Source organism: Hyperolius riggenbachi, chromosome 6, assembly GCF_040937935.1.
Source record: "Hyperolius riggenbachi isolate aHypRig1 chromosome 6, aHypRig1.pri, whole genome shotgun sequence".
NCBI classification, from domain to species: Eukaryota; Metazoa; Chordata; class Amphibia; order Anura; family Hyperoliidae; genus Hyperolius; species Hyperolius riggenbachi.
Genome location: NC_090651.1, coordinates 361161815 through 361188662, shown reverse-complemented (window position 1 = coordinate 361188662; position 26848 = coordinate 361161815). Strand labels below are relative to the sequence as shown.

The 26848-nt window shown below is 44.2% G+C and overlaps 1 protein-coding gene across 2 annotated transcripts in view; it reads right to left on the bottom strand.

Moving 5' to 3' along the window:
• LOC137523035 (beta-1,3-galactosyltransferase 2-like) overlaps window positions 1-22334 on the bottom strand; it is a 41324-nt gene extending 18990 nt beyond the window's left edge. Inside the window, exon 1 of one of the 2 annotated variants that reach the window (XM_068243221.1) lies at window positions 22270-22334. The gene's annotated coding sequence lies outside the window, so the exon portion shown is untranslated. The remainder of the gene's footprint in view (window positions 1-22269) is intronic. The other variant, XM_068243223.1, reaches the window with a different exon arrangement.
• Between the last annotated feature and the right edge of the window lie 4514 nt (window positions 22335-26848).

Genomic DNA, 26848 nt, shown 5'->3' with positions numbered 1-26848 from the left:
GCAGTTGGTGCTGTCTAGTTTTTTTCTTGTCTGCCAGTAGTAAGGATGATGAGGAGCAAGCTGATTGTGGATCTAAGAATATGAACAAATTACATGGCAAATATCAATCATTTCTCAATCTCTCTTCTATTTTTTTGCTTTGCAATGTATTGAAATATCTTTTTTCCCCCCTTTCACTTAAAGAGGAACTCCAGTGAAAATAATGTAATAAAAAAGTGCTTCATTTTTACAATAATTATGTATAAATGATTTAGTCAGTGTTTGCCCATTGTAAAATATTTTAAATCCCTGATTTATATTCTGACATTTATTATATGGTGACATTTTTACTGTTGGCAGGTGATGTAGCTGCTGTATGCTGTTTTGGCAGTTGGTAACAGCTGTAAACAGCTATTTCCCACAATGCAACTGGGTTCACAGACAGGAAACTGCCAGAAGTATCTCGGTACTCAGGGCTTCTTGTGGGAGGGGTTTCACCACAATATCAGTCATACAGCGCCCCCTGATGGTCTGTTTGTGAAAATGAATAGATTTCTCATGTAAAAGGGGGTACCAGCTACTGATTGGGATTAAGTTCAATTCTTGGTCGGAGTTTCTCTTTAAGTTCCTTTTTAATATTGTAAAAAAAAAATATATATATATATATATATATATATATATATACATATATACATACACACTAATGAAACACTAGTCACAATCCCCAAGTACTGCTGTTACTGGAAAACTAGAAAACGGCATTATTTCACTAGATTGTACATTTTTAGTAAATATTTGTCTATTTCTTCGGTCTGCCGGTCATTCACATTGCCTCTGGGCGGCCTGTGTTCGGCATAATCTATAGCAAGGCCCTCTGCCATCTATTTCTCTAATCTCTACTAGTGAGTATCGGACCAGCAGAATTCTGAGTTCTGCTAGTATATTCCGAACTCTAAGATTCGCGTTCCTTTCTGCGTTTTACATTGAACTCAATCGCGCCTATTTTTATGTTTAACTGCAAAGCCTCCATACGCACTATCACCCCTAACTTTACTAGCTATGTTCGGGAGATTAGAAGGAATTGTAAAAGACCTGGTAGTTTTTGAGAAAATTGGTTTTAAATTTCCATAGGAAAAATGTTTTTGTGCTCTGACTGAAGTCAGACTGGATTAGCAGCATGCTTGTTTTAGGTCTGTGATTTAGCCATTACTGCATGGGCCATTTTTGAGGCGATTTTGCCTCAATGGAAGGTATAGGAAAAACGCAAACGCTCACAAAATTGCTGTGTGCAGCGATTGCTTTTCGCATTTTTACAAATTAAATACATTGTATTTATTCTTTTCCTGATGTCAGGAAGTGAAAAAACGCAATTACTCGGCAAAACCGATTAGAAAAGCGGTTCACAAAAAAACCAGCGCGCAGGTAATCACCGGGAAGCGGAAATAAAAATCACGTCAAAAAATGCCAAACGCGGACGGACACGAGAATGGAATGCAATGTGAAAAAGGCTTGAAAAAAAACCTTTTGGTGTTTTCGCTGTAAAAATAACGATTTTTGCAGTTTCATGAACTTTCGCCATATTGAAAAAATACAATGTATTTTCGCAAAAAAATTCTCAAAATTAAAAATGCCATTTTAGATGTGAAAATTTGCAAGCAATCTATGTATCTAGTTATCTACAGTATCTATCTATCTATCTATCTATCTATCTATCTATCTATCTATCTCTAGCTCACCAGTGCTGCAGGTAGCCACACACTCTATAGGGCTATGGCTGTGGTGACGATGCTGGGATGTCAGACAGCTAATTGGCTGCCTGCCACTACCAAGATGGAGGAGAGTACCTGAGCCATCGGGGGGGACGACTGACACTGCAGTGAGGGGCCCAGGGCTTCTGGGGGCCCTGCCCCCCTCCCCCCCCCCCCCCAAAGCACTAGAAGGGCCGCATGTGCTGGCCAGTACTGCTCAGATACCCCTTTTCAAAATCCGGATTGGATTCGGATCCGGATACCCAGATAACCGATCCGGGTCGGATATCCGAGTTCAAACTTTTCTAATCCGAATCAGATATCCAACCTCAGTATCCGGGGTATCCGGGCAGATTCGGATATGTGGATAGAAAAACCAGAAGTGGCCTTTAAATTGCTTTGAAAAAAGTTTTTTTTGGGGGTAAATGAGGCATGTAGCATCATTTTTTTTTTAAAGGGAAACACTAATTGATGATGTAGGGACTTAAAATCCCCCCCCCCCCAAAAAAAATGGCTGCCAATTAACATCAGGACTAGGTTCCAGACAGCCGTCGTGCAGCCCACATTGTGTCCAAAGTCCAACCGCACAGCTGGGACATGGCAGTTTTCAGCCTAGACACCTCCAAAAAATTCTGCAGCAATTGTGTTTTGGGTTAAATATAGGTGGTATGAGCACAGCAGCAGTGGCCTGTGGCACCCTGACGGTGGGAGCTGCACAGGCAGCAGGAGCAGGGCAATGCAGCAGCAGCAGGTGTAACATCTGCCAGGAGCATGCTGGACGTGGCACTTGGCAGTGGCACAGGGCAAGTGCCACGTGCAAAGTGCCACATGCAAAGTGCCAAGTGCCACGTGCCGAGTGACAGTCAGACAGCAGAGAAGAAGACACTAATGCACACTAAATGTCACACTGGCACTGCTCACAGCACAACATTTCTGTAGTAAGCTAACACAGTAGTACTACTACTCTAACAACTACTAGCACTGACTGCAGTACTACAGTACTAACTACACAATAACACTGTAATCCTATTCCCTAACCTATACTAGCTAAGGCTAGCTGGCCAGCAGGCAGCAGCTGACCTGGTCTGTGCACAGCACACACATAGACTCATAGCAGCTGCAGCAGCCCTGCAGCACACACTCTGACTGTCACTCACTGAATGAAATCAATCTAGCTGCTACCTAATTAACAATAGAACAATAGTGTAGTGATAGTGAAGGGGTTAGTCACTGAACAGCTTTAGGTTTATCACTGTATACAGCACTTGCTAGGCCAGCAGCACTGGAGCATGTCTCTCAGTGAGCATTCACAAGCAAGGACGAGATTTCTCATCATGGCAGCCCTCCTTATTATACAAGGGGGCCTGGCCAGGGTTCCTTTCTGTGATTGGGTGCCAGGGTTTAGGCTGGGAGCCCTCTGATTGGCTCAATGAGGTCAGGTGGGGCTGGCCAGGGTTCCCTTCTGTGATTGGGTGTCAGGGCTTAGCAGGGCCGGGCCGAGGCATAGGCTGGAGAGGCTCCAGCCTCAGGGCGCAGTGTAGGAGGGGGCGCACAATTCATTCAGTTGTCATTCCTAATTGTGTTTGAAGCAGAAAGAAATAAAAAAAGGGGACACATAGCAGTGACTGCAAGCCAGATAACTAGATATTAAGGTGTTGGGAAGGTTGTGGGCCCTGTGGCACCTTAGTCTAATAGCAATCAGTGTGTGACGGCTGGAGAGGCAGGGATGGAGGGGCGCACTTTGGTGTCTCAGCCTTGGGTGCTGGAGGACCTTGTCCCGGCTCTGGGGCTTAGGCTGGGAGCCCTCTGATTGGCTCAATGAGGTCAGGTGGGACTGGCCAGGGTTCCCTTCTATGATTGATTGCTAGGGCTTCTGCTGGGAGCCCTCTTATTGGCTCAATGACATCAGGGACGTCATCTCCTTAGTTACAGTATCTCAATAGTCAGATTTCTGTGAATATCCGTGGATATCCGCGAATATCCGGATTGCCTGCCAACTATCCGCAGATAGCTATTCGGATTTAGGCCCAGGTATCCGGAATCCGAATCCGGACGGATAGCTGAAAAAGTTCGGATTATCTGGGTAACCCGGATATCCGAAATCTTGCTGAGCAGCACTGGTGCTGGCTGTGGCCTGTGGCTCACTAACCAGCACACTGCGTTCCAGCACTGAGAGAAGAGTGACATCAGTGCTTGAACATGGGTAGCTGATTAAGTGAGCCTGCTACAGCAGGGGCACCACCTATACTGGGGCACCACCTATATCTAGTTACAGGCTACCTATACTGGGTACTGGGCCACCACCTATACTTGGCTACCTATACTGGGCACCACCTATACCTGGCTACCTGTACTGGGGCACCACCTATACTTGGCTAGTAGCTACCTTTACTGAGGACACCACATGTACCTGGCTACCTATACTGGGGCACCACCTATACTTTGCTAGTGGTTACCTATACTGGGGCACCTATGCCTGAATACCTATACTGGGGCACCACCTATACTTGGCTATTTATACAGGGGCGCCTATAGCTTGCTACCTATACTGGGAGCACCTGTACCTGGCTAACCTATACTGGTTCACCACCCATACCAGGCTACCTATACTGGGGGCAACTATACCAGGCTACCTATACCAGGGCACCACCTCTAGTTGAGACCTGATGATGTGTGAGGGGCCCCAAAATTTCTGATGGCGGCCCTGACCACGATCCTTTGGATTGGAGGGCCCTAGGCATTATGGGGGAGCCCACTTGGCATTATGGTAGATTTGGGTCCAGGAGCCAACAAATCAAATATTTAGCAACAAATCAGCATGGAATTGGCAGAGATTGCCTGGCGTCAGTTAGGACTAGGCTTCGTTGGGGGGTGGTTGGGTTAAAGTATTTTGCAGTGGGGGACCAGTTAGGGTTGGGCATCAGTTGGGGAGGTCAGTTAGGCATTTTGCAGGGGGAGGATCAGTCTGGGTTAGGCATTGGTACGAGGGCTTGTGTGAGAGTAGGTTAGGATTAGGCATACTGTAAATATCGGTCAATTTTGGGGGTATCGTTTAGGGTTAGGCCGTGGTGGGCCGAAATTTTGCATCGAAATTTGCAATTACGCATCTTAATTGTAATGCGAAATTTCAGAGAACATCGTAATTCATCTTGTATGCAATAGTAATATTTCAGAATTTTGCGTAATTGTTCACGTAATTTTTGCTTAATTTTGCGAAATGTTGTGCCGAATTTAACTGTCAACAGCAAAGCCCCCATACATACTATTGCTACCAAAATTGCTACATATTTTAAGGAGAATATTGGGTACAAGTCAAAAAAATAATTTTTCAAAAAGACCTTGTAGTTTTTGAGAAAATCAATTTTAAATATACAAAGAAAAATGGTTTTTATTGCTATTGGTTGCCTCCTCAGCTCTTGTATATCTGTATTAGGCCTCTTGCACACTGCATGCATTTCCGATTTCGATTCCGCTTTTTAATCAGTTTTTACATCCGATTCAGATTCAGATTTGCAGTGTGCAGGGAGCAAACTGCAAATCGGAATTGGAATCGGATGTAAAAACTGATTAAAAAGCGGAATCTGAATCGGAATTGCTTGCAGTGTGCAAGAGGCCTAATAGGTAATTCTGCAGATCACCATATAATCAGGTATATATCTGCATTATAGGTGATACTGCGGATCACCTAATAATCAGAATTCTGTTCCTTGCTGACACAAATCGTTACACACACGTAGCAATTTTGCTGTCACTACCACGTACGCGGGCTTTGCTATTCACTGACAAAGTTGGCACAAAATTATGCGAAAATTACGCCAAATTTTAGGCAAATTACGAATATATAAAAATCAATTGACTTTACAACTCGTAATTACATATAAGCGCAAATGCGGAAAATTTACGTGAAATTTTGCGTAATCGTAATCAGCTGATTACAATCATCACTGGGGTTAGGTCTAGGTAGAGGGAATTAAGTAGTGCAATATCGTTAATTTTACTGATATTACAGCAGCGGCATTCCGTGGCACTCCAATGACCGTGGCGCCCTTTCAGAATGTACACTCCAAGAAGGGCTGCTGCACACAGGGACGGTTCCAGACTTTTTTGCTGCCTGAGGCAAACTTGTGAGGATGCGCCCCCTCCCCCCCAAATTGGAATGATCGCACAGCAACTCAGAATTTGCACCACACGTTATAGCTGCGGTGAGCCCTCCCAAAAAAACACCCTCAGTATAGGTAGGTAGGTAGCCAGGTATAGGTGCCCATGTCTAGGAAGACAGGTATAGGTGGCCCCATTATAGGTAGCCAGGTATAGGTGCCCCCAGTATTGGTAGCTCGGCACAGTTGCCCCAGTATAGGTTTACCAGGCACTCTCTTCACCTCCTGTTTCTGCCTGGTGCTGCCCCCAGACTTCTGCCGCCCGAGGAAGTTGCCTCACTTGGCATCATGGGCGGGCTGGGCCTGGCTGCACATCGATGGTACCTATGGAAGAGGGGGGAGGGGGGCTGCACTTGGAATTGAAGGGAGGCTGCTGCACTTTGAGCCGGAGACTCCAGGAAGTTCCCCATTGATTATAAAAGTAGTTGAAGCTTCTATTTATCTCCTGCTCTTTGGACACGTCAGCCTGGCATTCCGCGCTGACAATATATGACAACTCGGTTGGATTTATCTAGTTAGTAAAGTGCAGCAGTAAAGTACTGAACTTTGGTTATTTTTTGTGCAGGTGCAGGTTCGAACCCAGGCTCTTTTCTTAATCCTTTTCATTTATTGATACATGCTCTGCTATCTGAGAACTAATAAAAGATTAGTTTAAAAAATACTTTTTACGAAGTCAAAGTTTTGTGTTTTTAATATCCCAGCTGCATAACATATGCAAAGGAAGTGGGAACGCAGAATAAAGATGAGTTTGCAGCCAGTAATTCCATGGGCTTGATTCACAAAGCGGTGCTAACCTAGTTAGCACGCCTAAAGACTTTTGGGCGTGATAAGCATTGCACTAAGTAGGTTAGCACCGCTTTGAGGGAAAAGCGTGCAAAAGTCCGGTGCGCGCAAAACGTCGCATAGGGTTTAATGGCGCGAGTTTATTCTATCACCTTTAGGCGTGATAACGGGCTTTTTTTGACCAGCGTGCTAACAGTTAGCACGGCTTTGTGAATCAAGCCCCTTGTCTCCTTTTTCACCTTGCATACGTTATTCAGCGGGGATATTAAAAACACTAAATGTTTACTTCATAAAAAAGTATATTTAGGAGGGGCGGAGCTAGCCATGCAGCAGTGAGGACGTGTCTGAACGGAGCTCCCCGTCTACCCGTTTGAAATCCGCACTAGAAGGCGAGTTTCCTGCACCTGATGGTCCCACAGCATGTCAGGGAGATCCAAAGGGAAATCGGGGTCCAAAAAATCCACCCGTGAAAAGTCTGGGACACAACAACAGGTCACAAAATACTTAAAGAGGAACGAAGCAACGCAGACGCCAGCCAAGATGGGCGACGAGTCTCCTTTCTCCAATAAGACGGCGAAACTTATGGGCGCCGAGGCGGAAACCATGAAGTCCCTTAATGAAATTAGAGACTTTCTCCATACTTTTTCACAACAAAGATGTATGAAGATCCGGCACTGCTTCTCGCTTTAAAAAGAGCTTTATTGCCAGCGGCTCTTTCAACATGCAAAAAAGTTTCCAACAAGTTTCCAACAAGGTAATTCATGCGGTAAAAACATGCAAGGTGCACATACCCGTTGTGGTTAGTAAAGGCTGTGGGGCATGGTGGCAGGAACGGCCCGCCTAACGTCCGTTTCGCTTCAGTAGCGTCTTCAGAGGCAGTGTGGCAATTCACGACTGTCCGTTTCCGGGTTAAATACTGTATGAGGAATCATTTCCGGGTCAAGTTCATGGAAAAATGGCGTGAAGCGCATCTAACATACGTAACAACTTTACAAAATATAGTCCTAGAAAGGACCGAAGAGGAGCATACGGGGATCCAGAAAGAAATAAAGGATCTGAAAGAGCAATATAAGGGTCTCGTAGACCAGGAACGCTATAGTGGAACCCTAAAGAAAATCGATAAAAGGCTAGCCCCAATTCAGGAGGAAATAAAGAAAAGGAAATTACAAAAATATCTTAGAGATACCGACGATTTTAAGGCCGGGAAAGAGTTTAATTGGGGTTTTTCCAGACCACGTTTTGGCAGACCTGGAGGTCCGAGACCACAACGTCCTAAGAAAGGTTACTGGACGACAGACACAGAGACCAGTGAAGAAGAGACTGCAAAAGTAATACCCAAAAATAATAAAAAAAGCAATCTTGAAAATAATCAATCAGAATGTGCATCCAATCCAAAGAGTGCCCCTTTAGGGAAAAAACACGCAGAGGAAGGGGCCGTCTCAAAAGGAAAAGGAGGGAGGCAGCTAACTTGGGAGGACAGCCAGAGCAATCCAGTCCAACAGAAATCAAAGAAAAGGAAGTACTACAGAGGGAACAACAAATAGAAATAGTCAACTTGAGCAAAACGCCATTACCGGCAGCATGTGAATCAATATTGAAGAAAGGACTTAACTTTTCGGTTACACAGAAATTCGACTTTTGCCGGTTTAAGGTGGATCTTTATAAGGGAGTGAGAAAAATGAGCATCAAACAATTTTTTCTGAAGAGAGAGACCTTTCTTCAAGCTAAAGCCGAAGAAGCGTCGGTGGGCCCTTTGGGGTTTACGCCAAATGCATCTTGGACAGATGAGGATTTGGGGAATTTAAGGATCTTGGAGGAACTTCTAACAGATAATAGGGAGCATAGTGAACAGACCCCCCAAATAGAGGATCACCTAGAAAGCCAACAAAAATTTATACCTTGTAAGTCAATCAAACCATTCCCGGTGACCCAGGGATCAGCACTTGATATTTTCCAAAGCCTAGTGGAGAAGGACATTAAGGCCCTCACATACACCCAAGCAGATCCTAATTTAAATCAGGATGAAATGAAAGCTCTACAATGGTTTAAGGAAAGACCAGAACTAATAGTCAGAAAAGCTGATAAAGGGGGAGCGATAGTGGTACTCACAGCAGAGCAGTATAACAAAGAAGCTTTACGCCAGCTAAATGACCCAACGACGTATAAAAGAGTAGCAGGGGATCCAACTTTTAAATTTCAAAATGCTATGAGGTCGCTACTGAGAAGGGGGGTGGAGGGGGGCTTTCTGTCCAAGAAGCTAGCAGAGGATCTTTTGCCAGAGTTTCCTAAAAAACCTATCTGGTACCATTTACCAAAGATCCATAAGTCCCGGACCAATCCGCCGGGACGTCCAATTGTATCGGGTATTGGTTCCCTCACCGAAAGAATGTCTAGGTGGTTGGACCATCTCCTGAGGCCCTTGCTAGGACGGGTGCAGTCCCACCTCAGAGACACATTGGACGTGCTTGAAAGCATAGAAGATGTGGTCTGGAGAGAAGGGGATGCTTTGGCGACCATAGACGTGGTGAATTTATACAATCGCATACCGCATGATATCGGAGTCCTTGCTGTAAAGACGTTTTTGTCTCAGACTGACAAAGATGAAAATTTCATCGATTACATATGTGAATGCCTCTATTTTGTACTTACGCATAATGCGTTTATGTTCGATGGTAGGTGGTACTGGCAGCTGTCCGGCACAGCTATGGGGACCTCGGTATCATGCACATACGCCAATCTTTTTTTGGCATGGTGGGAGGAGAGGTATGTGTATGGTACCGATGTTCCCCATGGGGGAGGCCTCAGGAGATGGTCCAGATACGTGGATGACGTGCTGGTGTTTTGGTCCGGGACTTATGAGATGTTTATGCAATTTATGGGCTACTTGAATGATGGTAAAGAAAACATGCAATTTACACATGAATTCAGTAAGGACAAGGTAGCCTTCTTAGACCTAAAATTATGCATAGTAGAGAACCAACTAGTAGCAAAAGGCTACAGGCAGTGGCGTAGCTAAGGAACTCTGGGCCCCGATGCAAGTTTGACAATGGGGCCCCCCACGCACTCTATAAATAACAATTGATACGGCGCACCAAAACCTGCCAATGGCAACTACAGTGTCAGAGGTGCAAGAAGGGTATTGGAAACAGCTTATCAATGGTTACTACCATTTAAAGTATCTATAGAAGTGATTATTATGAGCACAGGACCAATAGAGAGCTAATACTGCAGTTGAGGGAAGGCCCTTTGGGGCCCCTCTGGCCCAAGGGCCCCGATGCGGTCGCAACCTCTGCAACCCCTATTGCTACGCCCCTGGCTACAGGAAGCCAGTATCAGGAAATACATTCCTACATCGGACCAGCTATCATCCATCTCACGTCTTCAAATCACTACCGTATGGCCAGTTTTTACGCCTGCGCAGAAACAATACCACTTTTGATGATTTCCTTGAACAAGCAATGGACCTTAGAGCAAAGCTATTGGATAGGGGTTATACTCAGACAGAACTAGACCAAGCAATACAAAAAGCTAGCTTGATAGATAGGAAAGATATAGTGAAAAAGAAAAATGTGAAAGAATCAAATAAAAACATAGGAGAGAGGTTAGTGTTCTCATTTGACTATAATCCAATGGCAGACGCAATAAGGCGCAATATTTTAGAGAAATGGAATATAATAAAACAGGATCCATCCCTGAAAGATATTTACAAAGAGCCGCCCCTGATAACTTTTAGACGAGCCCCAACCATAGGCGATAAAGTCACCTCCAGTGAGTTCACGATGCCAAGGGAACTTAACTGGCTAGAAAGAGGACAGACCAAAGGTAATTACAGGTGTGGGCATTGCTCAATCTGCCCACAATTAGGCAGAGGGAGAAATGTACGAGTGGGTCCTGTGGACACGAAAGTACAACACTTTTTTACTTGCCAAACAAAGTTCGTGGTTTATATAATATGGTGCCCATGTCACCGGTTTTACATAGGTATGACAACTAGAGAAATGAAAACGAGAGTGTTGGAGCACTTCAGATCTGTGGATTCAGGGAAAGGATGCCCAAGGCTCATAGAGCATGTTAGGATGGCTCATGAAAGCAATGCGAACTGCCTAACCTTTGCTGGCTTAGACCATATGCCAGTGCCACATAGAGGAGGAGACAGAGAACGATTACTCTTAAGAAAGGAATCAAATTGGATCATAAAAACAGATGCGATGGGCCCTTTAGGCCTGAACGAAAATATAGAAATGGCATGTTTCCTGGATCCTTAGAGTATGGTTTAGCTTTAAAAATTGAGAGTATAGAGTAGGTCCATTTATATGTCTTTACTATAGGAAGTGTGTTGTTTTTAGGATGGGGGCGATCTCTGCGCATCGGGAGTGCCATAATGGGGCTGATTGGGCCGTGGGTCTCCGACTTGCTTTAATATGTTAATCAGTAGAAAATATTCTCTCAATTGAATTCTTGTCAACGGGGGGGCCACTGCCCAGTCTTAGCTCCATGAAGCCCTCAACAATTTTTTGTTGGGAGCTTTTTGCATCTCTTGATGTGCAGATATATTCCCCTATATATTTTATCTCTTTAAATTGTTAATACACTAGCCCATACCCGTTTGTGCTGCCACCTTGTGGCCATGTAGCAGATTGCTAGATTCGACTTGTAAATGGCAATCTTAAGCATGGTTTGCATACTCCCATCGATGTTCATACGCTTGCATGCGTGCATCGATGTTTGTATGCGTAATTACGAGCATGAAACGACGCAGGGGAGCTCCGGTAGTGTGCGCATTCTCCATTGACGTCATTACGCTTTCATACGTACGTTAGTGGGAGCATGCGTACTTTTGTACGCGTAGAAGCGACGACGCGACCCGGAAATGATTCCTCATACAGTATTTAACCCGGAAACGGACAGTCGTGAATTGCCACACTGCCTCTGAAGACGCTACTGAAGCGAAACGGACGTTAGGCGGGCCGTTCCTGCCACCATGCCCCACAGCCTTTACTAACCACAACGGGTATGTGCACCTTGCATGTTTTTACCGCATGAATTACCTTGTTGGAAACTTGTTGGAAACTTTTTTGCATGTTGAAAGAGCCGCTGGCAATAAAGCTCTTTTTAAAGCGAGAAGCAGTGCCGGATCTTCATACATCTTTGTTGTGAATGAGCTTGATATCTTTGTTTTCTTGATCCTGAGCACGCTGTGCTGTACATGTGCGGATACCTGGTGGAATCAATGCCTCTTTGTTTTGCAAGCTGTGACATATTTTGAGTGCCGCCGTAGTGCCAGTCGCTATACCCTCCATTGTTACTTTCTCCATACTTTACCTACTAAGGATGTCCTATCCGAACTCGCAGACCACATTGCGGCAGCTTCCAGAGCTGAGCTACAAGTCGTCCAGGATGAAGTCGACCTACATGATAGCAGAATTGCGCGCCTTGAAACCAAACAAGGACCCCGCCAACTGCGGGAGCTATAGGCCAATATCACTTTTAAATATTGATATAAAAATCTTCGCCAAAGCCTTAGCGAACAGATTAGCACAACACATGAACACGCTGGTACACTGGGACCAAGTTGGATTCATCCCTCATAGAGAAGCCAGGGACAACACCATAAGAGCCCTGGTCCTGATGCAACTTGCCCGGTCACGCAACGTCCCTTGTATGCTGCTTTCCACTGACGCCGAAAAGGCATTTGACCGGGTGAGTTGGGACTGGATCAGGGCTATCCTTAAAAACAATGAATAATCCACCTTGGTGCTCAGATCCAGCTAACCTGATATAGGTAGCAAATGCCGGTGCTCTTTCTCTGCAGGTCCACCACTCCTGCCAAACGTACACTCCACCAATGTAGAAAAAGGCACTCCACAGGCTTCAAACTTGCGTTTGTGTTTATTGAGCAAGACACACTACATGTTACGAGTCAACTGACCCTTCCTCAAGTGTGGAAAAACACTAAGTTGGGCCCACGTATGCTACTCTCTATCAATGCATTATATACGAACCCTACGGCATGCATCAAAGTTAATGGGGACCTTTCAAAACCCTTATCTATTAGAAATGGCACACGCCAGGGATGCCCTCTGTCACCATTGATCTTCGCGCTGGCGCTGGAACCATTCCTGAACCACATTAGGGACTGTAAGGACATCAGGGGAATTGAGCTGGGAGATGGTGACAATAAGGTAGCCGCATACGCGGCTGATCTGCTGTTCTTTCTAACGTCTCCTGATACATCTCGCCCGAGATTGCTGGTTGAATTTGACAAGTTTGCTAAGCTGTCTGCATTTAAGCTTAACCTTGATAAGTGTGAAGCGTATAATGTGGGTCTACCAGAACCAATAAGACAGGAACTTGAACAGAAATTTCCTTTTAAGTGGAACAAACGATGTATCCGTTATCTGGGCACCGATATCTCCCACTCTTTGAGTGAAACTTTTGCATTAAACTTTCCCCCTATGCTAAAAACCTTTGCTAGTGATCTGGAGAAGTGGAATTTCCCCCACCTGTCCTGGCTAGGACGCATCTTTGTGCTCAAAATGAACGTTATGCCACGTCTCCTGTACCTATTCCAAACTCTACCAATTCCAATCTTGTCTAAATTTTTAGGTCATACCCAAACACTGTTTAACAGATACATTTGGAAGGGAAAACCACCCAGAATTAAAAGAGATATTCTCTACAGTACTAAACAAGCAGGAGGCCTGGCTGTGCCTAATGTCAGGCTATACCACTTTGCTGCAGTCTTATCTAGAGAGGTTGATTGGGCTAGACATAAAAATATTAAACAATGGACTAATCTTGAAATGAGTTTATCTAACTACTCCCTTTTGGACTTGCTTTGGGTGAAAGACCCTGACATGTCTAATTGGCAAATCTCACCATTGAGTCTCTATACGCTCAACTGTTTAAAAAAAATTAGGCATCTTCCTGAAATATCTCCTCACCCCTCACCACTACTTCCGCTATCGCACAACCCAGACTTACCTCTAACTCTTTGCAATGAGGATAGAGTCCCTAGCCAACATAACAAATTGATTCTTGGGATGGTCTGTGATCATAATGGATGGCTCTCTTTAGAAGCCCTTAGATTAAAACTTCCTACCTTAAACCTTAATTGGTGGACACTATTCCAAATTAGATCCTACCTAAGAAGCCATAGAATACTACCTACAATGGTTAGAAAGACCTCTGATTTTGAAGCTTTGTGTATAGAAGGGGACCCAATAGAGAAAACACTCTCGACAATCTACTTGCTATTGATCGAGCAATCTACCCCGGAGATGCCTTTCTTGGACAAATGGGAGGTTGATCTGGGGATATGCCTTGACTCATTTCAAAGGACAAAAATGTGCTCTTTCGCTCATAAAACCTCCAGATCCTCACGCATTCAGGAAATCAATTACAAAATCCTCTCAAGATGGTATATGACACCAGTTAAATTACATAGGATTTTTCCTACATCTAGTCCCGAGTGCTGGAGATGTGGAACAGAGCAAGGCACCTTGTTACATATCCTATGGTCATGCCCAAGACTAGACACCTTTTGGAAAAAAATAGAAATGCTGGTGATATTAGTTATTAACGGGACTATTCCCTTCACCCCGGAATTCTATATTCTACATGTTAATAACTGGTCCATGAAAAAATATAAAAAATCTGTAGTAAAACATATTTTGAATGCAGCAAAGTGTGTTGTAGTGAGACACTGGCGAGACCCCACTCCCCCCAATGTTAGAGAGGTATTGACAGAATTGGACCACGTTTACATGATGGAACACATGGCCCATATTGCTTCGGATGACACGGAAAAATTCAATAAAACGTGGAGATATTGGTCCTCAGTTAGAGAGTCGGAAGAGCTAAGTACGTTGTTGGCAGATATGTAAGCCCTCTCTCTCAGGATGTTAGACCTAATGACCTACACTGGAGGTTGATGGAACCTGTTTTGATTATTAGTAGGACATACTGCTATGATGCTGGTGTTTACAAGTGTGTAGTCGTGATACTCTTTAGCCTTAAAAGAAAGGCCGTAGTGGGACCGCCTTTTGTGTGCGATCCGTCACTGCCCCTGAAACCCCAGTCTGGTTTGTCTGGTTTTATCTATGTTTATGTGTTTATAACATTACAGCATTGACTAGGAAAGTTCATGAAAATTTGCCCTTTTTAGCCAGGGTGCTTCAAAGGTGGCAGTTGGAGATCACTCTATTAGCAAATGAGAGCCTGCTACAATATAACCCTATATATTACCATCAAGTTTAACATATTTGGCTATATATAAATTTCCTAGCCCCATTCGGCAACATTCTGTGCTAATGGTAATAATGCCACTATTTGATCTGTATACCACATTCCTGTATAAGGCATACCTTATATTTTGTTTTGATGTAATACAAAATGTCTGCTGGATAACTGTATATCTGTTGTTGGTTCGAAATAAAGAATTTACAAAAAAAAAAAAAAAGTATATTTAAACTAATCTTTTATCAAAGCATAAATAGCAGCGGTATCTCTATCAATTAAACAACAACAACAAAAAAATGTACGTTCACAGATTCGAACCTGCAAAAATCCTCCTTCTTGCAAACCTAGCTTAAAGGGAACCTGAAGTGAGTAAAAATATTTAAAATGAACACATGACGTAGCTGCAAATGAAGATTACATACTAACCTCACCATCAGTTCCTCTCAGAAGCTCACCATTTTCTTCTTACATTGATCCCTTCCAGTTCTGACAATATTTTGTCAGAACTGAAATATACCAGTTGCTGTCAGTTATATATCAGCAGCTGTCAGTTACAACTGAATGTGCAAGCTAATGTCCATGTTTCCCTATGGCTCAAGTGGCGATATTACAGTTTAACAGTGTGCTGACCAGGAAGCTGTTAGGGGGTAATGGCCAATTTTAAAATGGAGGACCGAGAAATCCATTGATCACAGTGGACAAATGGGATGCAGGAGAGGAGAAAGAGATTGAGTAGTAGACTACACAGGAGGTAAGTATGACCTGTGTATTGGTATTTTGACTTTTTATTTTCAGTTCAGGTTCTCTTTAAGGCTGGTTTCACAGTGGGACGTTAAAGTCCCACGTTACAGCAGCCAGTAACGCATCCTAACTCACAGTACTGTAAAATCAATGTGCTGCTCACAGTGCACACGTTGTGTTACATTGTAACGCAGCACGTTTAAACAAAGTGCAGCATGCTGTACGATATACTGGGCTAAGCAGCGTTAGACTGCTTGCACATGCTCAGTAATGTTGGAGGAGGAGGTCTCCCCTCCTCCTCCGCAGCCAGCCACGTGGCTAATTAAAATATTCACTGCACTGCAGAGACTGTGGTAGGACTGTAGTGTTGTCCGGATCATGAACGAATAGTTCATTTGATCCGGATCTTTTTTGTGAGTCGAATCATCCAGATCATCACAATGAAAGATTCGGTTCACAGTGGATGTCTGTCTGGAAGAAACAGGAACATACAGAATGTACAGTGCAGGAAAAGTCCTGTCCTGCTAGTCATTTCATCCAGTCTGCTTCCCTAGTAAAATGATTCAAATTATTCGGTTCAAAGATCCGGATCTTTTCAATGATCCGATTCAAATGATCCGAATCCTTAAAAAGATCTAGACTTCCTATGACTAACCTGGAGCAGCTGCTTTGAGACCTGCATAACACAGCTCAATTTTACGTCCAACTTCAACATCACTATACGTTGCGTTAGGGGCACGTTATGCGACCATAACGTCCCCTAAAACGCAACGTCTGGATGTGTAAGTAGCCTAAAGGAAAACTGTAGTGAGAGGTATATGGAGGCTGCCATGTTGATTTCCTGTTAAGCAATACCAGTTGCCTGGCTGTCCTGCTGAGCTATTTGCCTGCAGTAGTGTCTGAATCACACCGGAAATAAGCATGCAGCTAATCTTGTCAGATCTGACAAAAATGTCAGAAACACTTGATCTGCTGCATGCTTGTGCAGGGTTGTGGCTAGTACTATTAGAGACAGAGGATCAGCAGAACAGCCAGGTAACTGGTATTGCTTAAAAGGAAATAAATATGGCAGCCTCCATATACCTCTCACTACAGTTCTCCTTTAACAATACTTATACATCCTTTTACACCACTATGTCAAACAGCCCCATCTACTGGTTTGAAATTTGATTGCAAATACCACAGGGCAGCCTGAGTTTTTAAAACGGAAAATTACGTTTTAAAGTCTAAAACGCTAAACACCGTTTTAAGGGCGTTCCGAACCGTGCGCCATTTTTTCTGCGCCGCTTTTGACTGTTTGCGCTATATTAACTAGATACGCCCCTATGCTGCACAGCCGCAGAACTCTTCAGAATGTCTTGAAAAGAGATACAAAGAATTCCGGATGGCCTGCAGCTCTCAAATGGGGCAATTCACTTCCTGGTAATTGTGGTTGACTTGGTTCCAAGCTGCATATAGTCTGCATCAAATTTGCATGCAAGCCAGCATTACATGTCTCTCGTTGACCGGCTATACTCTCAGAGGATCCAGCAGGCTGGCAGGGAGCATGCATTCATCTAAAAAAGGCGCCTAGAAAAAAAGGGCGCGGGGATTGCACCACGGTGTGGCGACAGGATCATATGCATAGCACCGCCCCCTGCTCGGTGACGAACACTCCCCTGCTGGGCAGGAATGTACGTCACTGGAATGCCCCATCCCACCACACTCCCGCCTGGCGCACATCACCCACTGACTTGCATTGCTGCGTCATCTGTGCAGTAAACACGGATCATGCCACTGGCGAACGGAGGGGGCTGTTCCGGGTGTCTGGAACACCCCCCCTGCACTGAGCTGTGTATTCAGCCAGGGAAGCCTGCATAATATAAACAGCCTGGTTCTCCCTCCCTTCTTACTTCTCCTTCTTACTTCTGGCGCCTCCCTCCAGCTAATAGAATGAGAGAGGCAGCCCAGCTTCCCCCACAAGAAGCTGCAGCCTGCAGTGAGAGAATGTTGATTCTCAGAGTCCCGGACTCTCCACAGCACAGAAGTGTCAGCTAAGCCAGGACTCAGACACCAGTCACTCCTGCCTGCCCTGTGCTGCAGTCTGCAGAAGCTGTGAGTGTGTAACCTCGGATGGACCTGGGAGGAACTGACCTCCTTGTGTTATCAACTCAGCTCTGCTAGAGGTAAATAAGTGCAGCAGATAAGAAAACACAAACATTAACAAATCAGTGAAGCTGCAAACACTGCTACTATTTCATGATGCCTGACAGAGCTTAGGTTATTTCCTGAATTTTAGCCTATAAATGTGTAAATGCCTTTTCCGTTATAAGTGCCCTGAAGTATCCCCTGAAATGCCTGTCTGTAGTGTAATGTAGGGCAGAAGAGGTTTACTTTATGTACATGATGCAATTAGAGGGCAGGCAAGCTGGTAAATATGCACAGCATGATGCAGAGCTTGCCTGGAGGGTCCATGGGCAAACATCTGTCTGGTCTCTCCCCATTGTTTTAATGACTGCATGTGTGGATAAGGTGTTAAACAAGTTGAAAAGTTTTTGACAGTCCCTAGACTCCAGGAGGGCTGACTTGTGTGAGAGACTGGCAGGGACAGGAGTCATTTTACAGGCAAGTAGCCTCTGTGTGATGTTGGACTGCAATACAGATGAGCTCCCTGCTCCATCTCAGGCTGTTCTCAATTTCTCCACTCCTCTCTCTGGGCTAGTGCAATGCCAAAATGACAATAGCAATCGCTAGCAATTTGTGAGTGTGATTTTGTGAAGCAATTTTCAGAGCGATTTTTGAATGAATCGCTCAAAAACATGCTACATGCAGTATACCTGCGATTTTGAAAAAGTCACAACGCTGCTGTGGGAACACCCTCATAGGGTAACATTAGTCAAGCGCTTTTCAAATCACTGTTGATTTGAAAAACGTTTAGAAGCACTCTTGGGGCTTGATTCACAAAGCGGTGCTAACTGTTAGCATGCCTGTGAAAACCCCCTTAGCACGTCTAAACAAGCTTTTCGCGCATAAAACTTTACGCGCGCAAAACTTTATGCGCGTAAAACTTTACGCGCGTACTGCACAGAGCGCAGGGCGCACCGCGCGAAGTGCCCATTAAAGCCTATGGGACTTAGCGCGCGTAAAACTTTACGCGCGCAAAGTTAGCGCGTGATCTGATTGAGAGATCCGGTGCTAACCTACTTAGCACCCTGGTTAGCGCGTCTAAAGACTTTAGACGTGCTAAGTAGGTTAGCACCGCTTTGTGAATCAAGCCCCTGGTGTGCACTGCTGAGATATGAAAATTATCCAATTGTTGTCCCTGTAAGGTAGCCACACCTCCAGATCCGCTGGAATGCAATGATGTGTCAGCTTGTTATTTGTGCAGAGCCATAATAATCCAACATGCAATATCGCAAATACTTTCTGTTTTATGAAAGCAAATTTTTGTTTTCCATAGCATTTTAGTAAGGGGGCTTTTAGGTCCATTGTAGCCCCTTACACACTCCATTGAGTTCTGGTTCACCGTGAGCTTGCTGGTTAGTCTGTACCTCTGGACATGTAGCATAAGGCTGGGAACACACTAAGCCGAAACGCTAACGTTGCGTAAAACGCAGTGTTAACGCGTATAATGTTAAGTCAATGGGCCGCATGAAGATACGCATGTGTATGCGTTTTTTAATACACGTTTTTAGAATGCAGGTTTTCTTGCATATTTTTCGAAAACACATAAAAAACCGCACATAATGAAAGTCAATATATTGCGTTTTGTATGCGTTTTGCATGCGGTTTTGTACAAAAGAAACAAAGCATTGTTTTCTGATGTATTTTGCTTCCTGTTGACTTCCCTTACAAGGCATGGTCCCTTTTGGGGCTAATTGGACCATGCCTTGTAAGGGTTGTTTCGCCTTCCTCTGGATCAACAGGGATATGTGAGGGAGCAGGCTGGAGTTGTACTTTGTACTGGTTGAACTCGATGGACGTATGTCTTTTTTCAACCAAAGTAACTATGTAACTATGTAGTGATTTGCATAAAACGCATATGAAAAACGCATGAAAAATGCATGTGCAGGAAAAAAAAACACAAAACGCACCGAAAACGTAAAACGCAATAAAAACACACAAACGCACATGACAATCACGGTAACAGTAAATTCGGGCGCCTGAGGCAAGTGGACAAATCGGGCGCCGCCATTCACTCCTATAATAAATATCGTTTAATGGGCGCCCGATAGGAAAAAAGGGCGCCGGAGAAAAATAACGTTTTAAAAGCGGCGCCCGGAGACTTAATGTTTTATTACTGTTTCTCATGATTACACATTATTTAATGATTTATACATTTTTAAATATTATTTTTAAACGAAAAACAGCACAATATTTTTTTCAAACATTATTTTTAAACGAAAAACAGTACTTTTTTTTTTTTTTTTTTTTTTTACATTATTTTTAAACGAAAAAACCAACAGGGGGGTCTTAGGTTTAGGCACCAACAGGGGGTCTTAGGTTTAGGCACCAAAAGGGGGGTCTTAGGTTTAGGCACCAACAGGGGGGTCTTAGGTTTAGGCACCAACAGGGGGGTCTTAGGTTTAGGCACCAACAGGGGGGTCTTAGGTTTAGGCACCAACAGGGGGTCTTAGGTTTAGGCACCAAAAGGGGGGTCTTAGGTTTAGGCACCAACAGGGGGTCTTAGGTTTAGGCACCAACAGGGGGGTCTTAGGTTTAGGCACCAACAGGGGGGTCTTAGGTTTAGGCACCAACAGGGGGGTCTTAGGTTTAGGCACTAACAGGGGGGTCTAGGGGTTAGGGGTAGGTACAGGGAGGGTTACTTAGGCACCAACAGGGGGGGTCTTAGGTTTAGGCATCAACAGGGGGGTCTAGGGGTTAGGGGTAGGTACAGGGAGGGTTACTTAGTAATTTTTTTTTTTAAACGTTATTATACGTTTCACTATTTAAACGAAAGATTAACGTTTTTGCAATTGCCGATTTAATGCACATTATTTAATGATTTATAACTTTATAAAACATTAATTTTAAACGAAATACAGTACAATACATTTTTAAACGTTATCCATGCTTATCGTTAAAAACCCGGCGCCCTTTTTTCCCAGCGCCCCTTTTTAACGTACGCGTGTGCACCCAGCCTAAACTATGTTTTTTGGTTTTCTTTTTTCTTTCAATCTGCTTTTAAAGTGATCAGAACTACTTATAAGAGCTTACACAATGCTGTAACATTTATCAACAAAAAAACATGTAATAAAAAAAAAAACAGTACTGTATAATTTGTACATGGTGTCAACTTTGTATCTCTGAATCGTGGTAACTGAGTGGTTTGCAAGTAGGGGATTGTCTGTATCTATTTCATACAAAGCTAGTCCCCGATTGGCGAATGCCTGACTTATAAACAACTCGTTGATACGAACAGCAAACTTTTTTTTAAAAGTCCCCAAAAATGACATTGTCATTTTTGAGGAAAAAAAAGTTTTTGTTTTTTTTTAAATGAAAGATAGAATGGTTTTTAAACTTGGTAAAATGGCATTTTGCTGCGGTGCACTATATAGCGAGTTCTGGGCTCTGTATACACATTTTATACATTTTAAGGCAATGCGGCGCCGGGAACTTCAGGAAGTTTGTGTCGATTACATGAAATCAAATCAATTTCAAAATCATAAATGTGTATAATAGTAATTGCCAAATTTTACGTGAAATTACATAAGTAAAATTAGCACATTATGAAGACAGAAGGAGGCACAAAGGGGGACCGGGGGAGGGGGGGGGTCATAGGTGAGGGAACAGGGGGACAGAGGGTTACACAGTGTTAGAGCAGAGGTGGCACAGAGGGGGACACTGAGTGGACAGGTGTGACACAGGGGGACACAGTGGGGGGGGGGGGTCAAAGAGAGGGAACAGAGGGGGTAGAGGTGACACAGGAGAACACTGAGTGCACAAGGAAACAGAGGTGGCACAGAGGGGGACACTGATTAGACAGGTGATGGCACATTGGGGGGGGGGGGGGCACAGAGGGAGCAGGGGAACAGAGGTGACACAGAGGGGGACACTAAATGCACAGGGGAACAAAGGTGACACAGAGGGGAAAATGAGTGGACAGGTGAAACAGGGGGACACAGTGGAGGCACAGAGGGGGAACAGAGGTGACACAGAGAGGGACACTGGAGGCACAGGGGAAAAGAGGTGACACAGAGGGGGACACTGGAGGCACATGAAAGCACAGGGTAGGTACAAGGGTGTAGGTACAGGGGACAGAGATGACAGTGTTCCGACTTAAGAACGGATTCAGGTTAAGAACGAACTTACAGTCCGTATCTTGTTTGTTAAGCGGAAACTACCTGTATATTAAATACATCTGTTTTCCCGGGATTTTCTTGTGTTTAAAAGAAGTGAAACATACAACAAACAATACCCCAGATCCTACTATTGTAATGCAGACATATAGAAACATATAACTGGGGTAACAATGAACTACGAAGCAGGTACATAAGAAAACTTTTAAACAACGGCATTGGGGTTTTTTTTAGAAGGCAGCAGCGATTCCCCAGTCAGAGGGCTTCAGAGTGACTCCTGCACCCTGCAGGCTATGATTCCTGAACTCCGCTACTGTTACAAGGTGAGGAATATTTACTTACCGAGCCGCTAGCACATTCTGACGGACCTCGTTAGACTGACTTGTCTGTGGGGCTGTTTGGTTTATAATAATTAAGGAAGGAGCACTGAGGTGGAGTCACAGCTGTCTCAGTACTTTAACCCCTGTGGCATTTCCCGTGACTGTAAAGAGATGTAGGCTTCCCTCGTTCAGCTGCAAACCACTCCTAACTCTCTGCATCGGAGCCGGGTCATCCACAAGGCAAGCCTAGGCAGCTTCTTAGGGCCTGGAGAGAGTCTAGGGGGCCTGGTGGATGCTAGCCTCCCCACCAAATCTTACTATAAAAGACAGAGGACCATCAGCGGTGGGCAAAAACTAGCTATCTTACATCTTAAAGGACCGCTCCAGCGAAAAAAGTAAGCAGTTAAAATCTGACAGAACTGACAGGTTTTGGGCCAGTCTATCTCCTCATGGGGGTTTCTCAGGGATTTCTTTCTTTTTAGAAGCATTTCCTGAATGGCAGTTTAATTGTCAAAACATTAAGATACCAGCCAGCCTCCCAACAACTTGCACACTGTTTTGACAGTTAGACTCAGCAACTGCCATTCAGGAAATGATGAGAATCCCCCATGAGGAGATGGACTATTCCCAAACCTGTCTGTTCTGTCAGATTTTAACTGCTTACTTACAGTAGGATGCACAAGTTTGAACAACCTTGTTAATTTTCATGATTTTCCTGTATAAAAGTTGGTTGTTACGATAAAAATTGTCAGGTAAATATATCATACTAGCTGTCCCGCGTCGTAGCATACGCCGCATCTTCAATCTATCTAATAGAGTACGTGCCTCAACCTTGAAGCAAGAAGAATAAAGGTGGGTACACACATCAGATAGCGCTCCTGGATAGTGCTAATGTAGCATGTAGCAGTGTTGCTTGCGAATTTTCGCCTCGAAAATCCCGTTTTCGTTTTTTGGCGAATTTTCACGAAAATCTTCAGAAATATTTGCGTTTTCGACCAGCATCAAAAATTCATTGTATGCGGATGCTTATGCCCTTATGCGGAAAAATGTCCACAATAATCCGCATGGAAATTCAATCTATGCGGACGTTTATACGGAAAAATGCCCGCAATAATGCGCAAGAAACTTCTCTGAATGCGGGCGCTAATACCCTTATGTGGAAAATGTCCGCAATCATACGCAAGTAATGCGAAAATGACTGGCCTTAGGCGAAAATTAACGTGAAAAAAATTAGATGGAAAATTTGCCTGTCAAAACGAAATTAGGCGAAAATTCGGTAAAAATTTATCGAAACAAATTTTTGCATTTTCGCTCATCACTGGCATGTAGCAGGGCGACTGCTTTGCAGTATTGTTTTTTTGACCCTGCATAGGTTGGCATGCAAAAGCAAATGCATATTTGCATGAGCATTGCCTCATGAATAGCCAATTAGGCCAGATTTGCAAAGCCAGACTTGCTAGGGTAGGCCTCTTTTCCACGGACAGTTGATAGGCAGTAACATGCCTCTCAAACTCTTACAACTGCTCACTACTGCCTGGTAACAGCTTGTTGCTGCCTGGTATCTGCTCGTTGCTGCTTGGTAACTGCTCGCTGCTGCCTGGTAACTGCTTGCTGCTGCCTGGTAACTGCTTGCTGCTGCCTGGTAACTGCTTGCTGCTGCCTGGTAACTGCTTGCTGCTGCCTGGTAACTGCTTGCTGCTGCCTGGTAACTGCTTGCTGCTGCCTGGTAACTGCTTGCTGCTGCCTGGTAACTGCTTGCTGAGCACACAGCTCAACAGTCCGTGGAAAAGAAGCCTAAAACTTGGTGATTGAGCACGCATACATTTTCTCATGCAAAGTACTTCTTCTTCTTGCTCGAAGGTTGAGCCACTAAAGGTTCGTATACACGTCCGATAAAGATCGTTCGTTACGAACGATTCGTGACGTTTACACGATATTCAAATTAGACCGAAAAGATCGTTCTTAATGAACGATTGTGTACACACATGAACGATATAAGTATAAAGTACTGAACGACGAACGATAAAAAAATGCGTGCGCAAACGGAAGTGACGTTATGACAGGCAATAAGAACATGCGTACTACTCCACAGATAATCATTATCGGACGATCTTTGTACACACTGCAACGATTGAACGATTATCTTTCGAAAAAATCCGCCGGGTTGGATCGGTCGGATTGAACGATAACGGTCGTTATCGTCCAAAAAAACGATCGTTGGAAAATTTGGAACGCACGATTATCGGTCCGATTGTCGTTATCGTTCGTTTTCGAACGATCGTTATCGTACGTGTGTACTCAGCTTTACTCTATTATATATATAGATAGGAGACACACACAGTGATATTTGAGAAGTGAAATGAAGTTTATTGGATTTACAGAAAGTGCACAATAATTGTTTAAACAAAATTAGTCAGGTGTATAAATTTGGGCACTGTTGTCATTTTATTGATTCCAAAACCTTGAGAACTAATTATTGGAACTCAGAGGCATGTTGTCATGTGACAGCTCACACTTCGCTTCGGAAAGGAGATTTGGTGGATAAGCAGAGGCAATTGTGCATGTTTAGTAAAAGCAAGAAGTTTTGAATCAGGAAGATACCATTTATTGGCTAACTTAGAGGTAAATAAAAAGTAAGCTTTCGACTAATAATCTTTCCTCAGACTGTGTTCCCGTAACTTAAAGAGGAACTCCAGTGAAAATAATGTAATAAAAAAAGTGCTTAATTTTTACAATAATTATGTATAAATGATTTTGTCAGTGTTGCCCTTTGTAATATCTTTCCTCTCCCTGATTTACATTCTGAAATGTATCACATGGTGACATTTTTACTGCTGGCAGGTGATGTCAGTGGAAGGAGATGCTGCTTGCTTTTTTTTGGCAGTTGGAAACAGCTGTTAGTTCCCACAATGCAACAAGGCTCCCACAGTGTGTCCTGACACCGCATTGTGGAAGAGGTTTCACCACATTATCAGCCATACAGACGACCCCCACCCCCGATGATCCGTTTGAGAAAAGTAAAAGTTTTCTCATGGGAAAAGGGGTATCAGCTACTGATTAGGATGAAGTTCAATCCTTGTTTACGATTTCTCTTTGAAATAAAAACCGTAACCAAGAAACCAAGAATTGAACTTCATCATAGTTAGTAGCTGATACCACCTTTCCCATGAGAAATATTTTCCTTTTCACAAACGGATCATCGGGGCGGGGGGGGGGGGGGGGGGGGTCTGTATCAGGGGTGCTCGGATACCCCTTTTCAAAATCCGGATTGACCCGGTTCCGGATACCCAGATATCCGGTTCCAGATTGGATATCTGGATCCAACCTTTTGGGTATCCGAATAGAATCAGATATCCGACCCTAGTATCCAGGCAAAATCTGGATAGAAAAACTGGAAGTGGTCTTTAAATTGCTTTAAAAACGGTTTCAAGGGTAAATGAGGCATGTAGCATCATTATTTTTTAAAGGGAAGCACTAATTGATGATGTGGGGACTTAAAATCCCCCCCTCCCCCCCCCCCCCCCGAAAATGGCTGTCAATTAACATCAGGCCTAGGTTCCAGACAGCGGTCGTGCAGCCCACATTGTGTCCAAAGTCCAACCGCACAACTGGGACTTGCCAGTTTTCAGCCCAGAAACCTCCAGAAATTACGCAGCAATTGTGTTTTGGGTTAAATTTAGGTGGTATCAGCACAGCAGCAGTGGCCTGTGGCACCCTGACGGTGGGAGCTGCACAGGCAGCAGGAGCAGGGCAATGCAGCAGCAGCAGGTGTAACATCTGCCAGGAGCATGCCGGACGTGGCACTTGGCAGTGGCACGTGGCACTTTGCCCTTGGCACATGGCACTTTGCACTTGGCACTTTGCACTTGGCACATGGCACTTTGCAAAATGCCACGTGCCACCTGCCATGTGCCAAGTGCCACGTGCCAAGTGCCACGTGCCCAGTGCAAAGTGCCATGTGCCACATGCCAAGTGCCACGTTACACCTGCCAAGGGTCACGTGCCAAGTGCCACGTTCCGAGTGACAGCAGAGGAGAAGACACTAACTGTCACACTGGCATTGCTCAGCAGCACAGTTAGTAAGCTAACACAAGTAAGCTAACAACTACTAGCACTGACTGCAGTACTACAGTACTAACTACACAATAACACAGTAATCCTATTCCCTAACCTATACTGTAGCTAAGGCTAGCTGGCCAGCAGGCAGCAGATGGCCTGGTCTGTGCACAGGACACACACAGACACATAGCAGCTGCAGCAGCCCTGCAGCACACACTCTGACTGACTGTCACACAATGAAATCAAGCTAATTTACAATATAACAATAATGTAGTGATAGTGAAGGGGTTAATCACTGAACAGCTTTAGGTTTATCACTGTATACAGCACTTGCTAGCCCTGCAGCACACACTCTGACTGTCACTCACTGAATGAAATCAAGCTAGCTGGCTGCTACCTAATTAACAATATAACAATAGTGTAGTGATAGTGAAGGGGTTGATCACCGAACATCTTTAGGTTTATCACTGTATACAGCACTTGCTAGGCCAGCAGCACTGGAGCATGTCTCTCAGTGAGCATTCACAAGTTAGGACGATATT